This window comes from Lipotes vexillifer, unplaced genomic scaffold, assembly GCF_000442215.2.
Source record: "Lipotes vexillifer unplaced genomic scaffold, Lipotes_vexillifer_v1.1 scaffold111, whole genome shotgun sequence".
NCBI classification, from domain to species: domain Eukaryota; kingdom Metazoa; phylum Chordata; class Mammalia; order Artiodactyla; family Lipotidae; genus Lipotes; species Lipotes vexillifer.
This window is the reverse complement of record NW_006778270.1, coordinates 398,173-405,237: the sequence shown is the minus strand read 5'-3', so window position 1 is coordinate 405,237 and position 7,065 is coordinate 398,173. Positions and strand designations below refer to the sequence as shown.

Genomic DNA, 7,065 nt, shown 5'->3' with positions numbered 1-7,065 from the left:
CGGCATTCAAGTGCCCCCCACCCCCATGTTCTTGGCCTTGGTGTAGGTTGCTCTGTAGGACAGCAAAGTCAAGCTATCAAACCACGGAGAACATTTACCTTATAAGGAGGAGGGAATGCATATTCTCCCCAGGGCAAGTTCTAGCCTTCTCTTCCTCAGTCCTGGCCTGCGGGAAGGGGGATGGGGTAAGGGAAGAACAAAGAGAACAGGGAAATGGGCAGCAAACTGGTCCACCTAGTGAGGGGCTTTCGAGAATTTCTGTTGCAATATTGGTCAGTCTTGTGTCGACGCCTGGCCAGACGCGTGAAATCCACCTCTTGACAGATCGTGGGCTTTGAAGAAAAGGGCTTATCCTAGTTGATCCACAGCACATCAAAAAAAATTAAGGCAACCAGGCCAACGCAAGGAACTGCACAGAGTGACGGGGAGGGAGAGGCAGCCGCCCTTAGAGGTCGATGACTAAGATCTAGAGCCTTGTGTTCTCAGCATTCTCCCAAGATGGCAGTACACAGGAGCAACGCTGCCCCAGCCTCCTCCTCCTCTATGCCCCACCTCCATCACAGCTAACCCTCTCCACCTTCTGAAAGTCCACCGAGATCTCCACCTGCCACCCAGCACCTAAGACTATAAGAACAGGCAGAGAGGGAAACTTTGGAAGCAACCAAAATCACCGAGAAAAAAATATCTAATTAGACATTCATAGGCTGCAATATCAAGTAGCCATTAACATCGAGGCATCTGAAGAATGTTTACTGGATTTGGGAAAATGTTTAAATATGTACTTAAGGGGGGAAAAGGCATCATACAATATTGACTGTATAGTAGTATCTCCATCTTGTAACATAACATGCACTTGTGTACATAAGCACTGAGAATTTTTGAAAGGGAAAGAAAGAATACATCGATGCAACAAGAAGTTCTTAGTGGTTACCTGGGGATAGGACTGTGGGTGAATTTTATACGTGCGTAAGTACTTTTATATACGATTCACATTTTCCTACAATGACGTGTTTCGATTCACAACTTAGAAACAAAACACTACAAGTAGTATTTTTTTTTAACCACAGGAAGCTAAGACATTTCTTGGCCACTGGGAGATATAAAAGATGATGGCCTTCAGCTCATGAAATCCCGGTAACAACAATCCTCTATCTACATAGGCTTAACAGTTTTTACATGAGCTTTTATTTAACGTGTCTGATTTCATCCTCATAATGAAATTATCATCCCCATTGTTATCATCCCCATTTTGCAGCTGGGTTAACTGAGGCACAGCAAAGTGTTTTATCTGGGGTCTGGACCCAACACTTCTCAGTCAGAGTGTGCTGTACCATATCCTGCCACTGCACCCAGCCTTCTAAGTCCCTCCCTTCTTCTATACACCAGAAAAGTAAATGAAAAACATCGACAAAGATCCAAGCAGCATGGAGGGCCAACGAAGTGGTTAGGGAGGAGACTGCATGACACCCACCCTTAAACACACCTAAACCAGAGTTCTCTTTCAGAACACTCTCACCACCCAAATCCCAATGCCCACAGAACAAGCTTAGCCTAGTTTAACTCAGCTCTGGTATCTCTAGCTGCCATCACAGCAAAACTCAAGGCCTGTGTCTCCAACAGGTATTCAACTAGCCAAAGAACAAAGATTTAACCCATCCACTCCCGTCATCCTGGGCACTGAGCAGGGACACTATCAACCTCCCCAAGGCATAAACCATCCTCTCTCACACTCCCATTCGAGGGAACAGGTCCCCTACAAACACCTGTACTGCCACCTCTGCAGCCCCTGCCCAGACTACTTTCCAGGAAGACGGCCACCCCAAAGCCAAGATTCAGTCGTCAATGGTTTTGCTCAGAGTGAAACACACACCCTCATTTCTTGCAGACAGGCCTCAGGAGTGGTCCTGCTTTTTCCCTTCCTCCTGGAGAGACCTGAAATGCCATCTTCCAAGTTCCCCAGTCTTTCCTCCATTTAGTTTAGCCCTGTTGAGGGGTAAATTCTGGACCTCTAGCCATAATTCCCACGCCCTGCCTCCCTGCTTGATTGAAGTTGGGGGCTGGAGAGAGGGAGCTACAGGGTTATAGGTGCTGCTGTCACGAATTATACAAACATCGAAAACTACTCTCCTGGGTCAGCACCAGCCTTCACCAGCCCCTACTCAAACGCCTTCCTCTCACTTCCCTGGCTTCCACTTTTGACATCCACCAAGAGAGCAGGGCTGGGGTAGGGATGACGCCTTTACCACACAGCAGGCTCCCTGTAAACAGTGGCACCCTGGGCCTGCTTTCCAGTCAGGCCTGGAAGGCTTTCCCCACTTCTCTATACCAGCCCTCCAGCCCTTTCAGGCGAAGAGGGCCTCACCCCCAGAGCAACCACGCCCGGCGCCACCCTCGCCAGCACGTAGCTTAGCTACTTGGAAATTCACGGGTGTCTCTCAGGCCCAGGGCAGGGGCCTGACTGTGCTAAACAAATCCCAGGAGAGGAAACAAACTGGCTAAAGTTACTGGCCGCCCCGACGCGCAATTTCCCAAAACACCCACCAAGATCAAGGGCCGGCCGGCCTGGGAAATCCCCTCTTCGGGATCCAGGGGCCTGCGGAGCGGTGAGCTGGGAGGACCAGCGTGGTGGAGGAGCCTTAGCGCTCCCCGACGGTTGGTGGGTAGGGCCCGAGAGCCGCACACTCCAGCTGGGCGGGAGGGAAAGGGAGTCGACAGAAGTAGGGGGTCGGTAAGGGCCCAGCGCCCCCGGGCTAGGGCCGCCCGAAAGCTACCTGAAGCAGAGCGATGGGCACCCAGCCCTAGAGGGTATCCCCAAACAAACAGATGTCCTTAAGCAAGCTTTCCTCACCCCCACAAACTCTGGAGGGGACGCTTCTTCACCGGCGGGCGTGTCGTCCCTCCCTCAAGCGAGGCTCCAGACGTTGGCGTCCCCACCTTTCTGCAATCCGGCTGCCAGAAGTGAACGTCCCTCCGAACCAAAGTCCCCAGTTAGAATCACCCGTCGCCACTGCTCTCCTCGGCCGGTTGGGCAAGCAACACCTGGCTCTGCGCAGGCAGGGACTGCAGGCTCCGCTCCCAGTCCCACACCGGCCCTCACCTTCCCCGCCCAGGTGAGCCAAGCTCACGTCAGCGCCTAGCCTCGGGACGCCGCGGACCCATCTGCCGTCCGGCCACGCCTCCCAGGTGTGGCCACGCCCCCCTGCGTTCAGGATTGGCGGGTTGCAAGAAATATGATACTCTGTGTTCCTGGGCAGCCCAGCCCCTTCCCCACCGCCCTCCCCCGCTTCTAATCCGGGCTGAGAAAATTCCGGGACTGGGGTCTAGACCTGACCCCTTGGGGCTAGTGGTCTGAACTGGAAGCGACTGGGAGGAAAAATAAGTCGAAAAGACTTAGATCTAAGTCGAGAAGGTGCCTCCCTTCCTTCATGACCCATAGTCACCCTGCGGTATGGAGATGGTTATCTACAAATAAGGATTTAGAGATTCTGGGTTGGCCCTAATACCTGTGGGCCTGTATAAGTGGAGTGGGGTATGGGGAAGGGACTCAGGACACTTGGTCCCTTCTGAGGGAAGCCCTGTGGCTTACAGGGCAGGAATTCTGCCTTCACTCTGCCTTTTACCCCTATGACCCTGAGTGAGTTGCTTAGCTGCTCAGTTTCAGTTTTCTCATCTATTCAATGAGAATAATAGTCCTGCCTTTTCCAAATACTATCAGGTAATGATTAAAAGCATGGCCTCTGGAGCCAACTACTGGTATTCAAATCCAACTCCATCAGTTACTACAGATTTGGGCAAGTTTTTTAAGCTGTCTGGGCCTCAGTTTCTTATCTGTAGAAGGAGGTAAATAATAGTACCCACCTCAAAGGGGTGTTGTGGGCATTCAAAAAATTACTTCATATAAAGTGCTTGGAACAGTATTTGGCACTTTCCAAGGGCAGTATAAATACCATTTTTATTGGTGTGAGGATAAAAAGTACCATATTGGCATTGCCTCATGGAATAAACAGACATCTACTGCTACCTGAAATTCAAGGCCTGTATGTCCCCTAACAGGTGCTTGATAAAAGTTCCCTCACCTTTCCCACTGCAGAGAACTCCAGTCCGTGTAAAGTGCATGCTCACAGTGAGCTGTGTACTAGCACATGAGATGTGGAAGCACTCGGCTGTCACAGGTAAGAAGGGGCATAAGCAGGGTACTTAGGTTTTGGAGTTTAAAGCAATGAGTTAGAGACCATGATGGAGTAGTGTTATGACTGAATTATGTCCCCCCCAAATTCAGATATTGAGGTCCTATAACCTTCAGTATCTCAGAATGTGATTTTGCAATACTGTGGACTTGATTCCTAGTCCCAACTCAGCCTAGGGACATAGCAAAGGCCTGGGAAGGCAGCAAGGCCCAGATCCTGACTCAGGCAGCCTCTGTCTCAGTCACTGCTTGTGGCCACTCTTCCCTTCACTTAGGGGAAGGGAAGGGTTAGCTCGTCAGCACAGCCAGCCTATTACTGCTGATGAGCTCACTGGACAAGCCATATCTTCCATCTGGCCCAGGGCTGGGCTCCTGAGACCAAGCAAACAGTCCACTGCAGGTGTGTGTGATGGAGGAAGACCACCAGGAGAGTGTCATTTGAGGGGAGCCAAAAGCCCAATGGCATACAAGTCTGAGTGCACACACGGACATTCACTTTTCCAGTAGCTGAAATTACCATAACTGAGGTGATTTCTTAGTGATCTTCTTTGGAAGACACATTTTTTTTTCTTCTGCTCTGTGTGGCTTGTGAGGATCTTAGTTCCCTGACCAGGGATTGAACCCCGGGGCCACATCAGTGAAAGCTCCAAGTCCTAACGACTGGACCGCCAGGGAATTCCCTGGAAGACACATATTTTAGAATCAGAAAATTTGAGCTGGGAGGACCCTTCAAATCCTCTAGTCTAGGGATGAAACTGGCTTAGAGATATTTGTCTGACCCACACGTTTTTTGTTTTTTTTTATTTTTTGGCTACATTGGGTCTTTGTTGCTGCGCATGGGCTTTCTCTAGTTGCGGCAAGCGGGGGCTACTCTTCGTTGCAGTGTATGGGCTTCTCATTGCGGTGGCTTCTCTTGTTGCAGGGCATGGGCTCTAGGCACACGGGCTCAGTAGTTGCAGCATGCGGGCTCAGTTGTTGTGGTTCACAGGCTTAGTTGCTCCGCGACATGTGGGATCTTCCCAGACCAGGGCTCAAACCCGTGTTCCCTGCATTGGCAGGAGGATTCTCAACCACCGCGCCACCAGGGAAGTCCCCCACACAGTTTTTTAAACATTGGGAGATTTCACATAAACATCCAGATCCTTAGCATCTCTTGAAGAGTCAAATGCTCTGGACAGCCTAGGTCAGCATTTTCAACAGGCAACAGCTGCCCATTTAGAGAGAGTCTACAGGTAGCAGTCAGGACAACCCCATCATATTGGATTCACTCATTTACTTTAATCTCCCGATTCTGTAGGCATATGAGTTTGCAACCTCTAGTCCAAATATCCTTTTTTTAAAGGTGAGAAAACTGAGACCCAGGGAGGTCAAGTTGATTTGCTTAAGGTCACATAGCAAATTAGCCACAAAGCCAAGACTAGAACCCAAGCCCAGAGCTCTTCCTGCTTGGACCCTGTTCAGCACCCCAGCCACACTCGATTCTGATTGTGCTGCACTGGTCATTAATTTTCTTTTTTAAAGTTGCCCATGCATCTAGACACTGTCGGTACTATGGTGAACAACTCTTGTGTCACTCTACTGAAGAATCAATGGAAGGGAATAAAGCCGGAGGAATAAAGGTAGAGATCAGGAGGAAATTCCTGGCTCTTCAAATGATGAGAGCTGGCAATAGGCCACTCTGAAGTCACCTTTGCTTGAGACATACCTCATCTGCTTGGTCTGAGGAAGAACACCTTGTGAGTCCCTGCAAGGGCTCTAGAGGAATCAGTTTTTCTATGTTCTCAAAAGAGCTCTCATGGGATTCAGACATCCCCAGTGTGGCTTGAGCCTGCAGTGTTCCAGCATTTGGCCCTACGTCCCTGCTCAGGTGAGGCATTACTGAGTCACTTGTGAGCCTGAGTTTCAGGCAGTGAGATGTACGTCTGAGCACAGAGGCCGTGATTCACAACTACAGGGAACCAGGGAATTTCCCTCTCTGGCTCCCAGGCAACTCTTACCTGGTGAGGAGGGGTCTTTTTCACCACCCTGTGGCTTTAGCCTCTGCAATATCAAACATATGACAATAAAGCCCAAAGCCCAAAGCCCAAATGTGACCCAAATCCCACCCTCTTCCTGGCAGAGTAGAGGGCATGGCAACTGGAACCTTTTCCAATGGCTCGGTACAGTGGAGAGCGTTCCTAGAATCAGTGACAGCAAATAATCTCAAAGACTGGGCTGCACGTCAGTGGAGCTGCTGAAGAAGGGGTATTAGGGACTTCAAGCTAAACAATTCAATTCTGTGCTCTCGCAGAGGAACTCAGACCCCAGCCAGCCTCTGGAAGGCAATTCTGGAACCGATCAGGTCTACCCCCAGTCCTTTCTGCACCCTGGTTTATCTCTGGCTCCATCAAGTGTTTCAAGGTACTGGGGCCACAGGTGGGCCTAACACATTGCCTGAACAACAACCTAAATTGTAGTGCACATTGGTGTTGCCCCTTCCTCTGTCCCCTTACCCTCCATAGACTGCATCCCAGAATGCAACCCAAATCCTAGAATCACTGAGATTTCTGCAACGGAAGCTGCAGCAGAAATCCATAAATGAATCTCACTCTCCAACCCAGACAATGAAACAGACTTTGGCTTGGGACTTTAGGAGAATTCTCCACTAAAGTGTTCAGAATTATTTGTTTCTGACTCTCTTCTTATCCTTGGACCAAGCTGAGCACTGGTACGTGTTCTCAGAGAAGCAGCTTTCCTTATTCCAAACTTGGATCTGTATAAGAGGAGGAGGAGGAAAAAGAAGGCTCAGTAACTCCCTTGGAAGTACGCTGCCCACCTGGGGCCCTCCCTCCAAACTTCTTTCCTTCAGCGCCAATCTAACAGTCCACTTCCATCTCCCC

The 7,065-nt window shown here is 50.0% G+C and overlaps 1 protein-coding gene across 1 annotated transcript in view; it reads right to left on the bottom strand.

The window, feature by feature from the left end:
- The window catches only part of IRF6 (interferon regulatory factor 6), a 16,465-nt gene extending 13,356 nt beyond the window's left edge, over positions 1-3,109 (bottom strand). Inside the window, exon 1 of the mRNA XM_007451561.1 lies at positions 2,935-3,109. The gene's annotated coding sequence lies outside the window, so the exon portion shown is untranslated. The remainder of the gene's footprint in view (positions 1-2,934) is intronic.
- Positions 3,110-7,065: the final 3,956 nt, after the last annotated feature.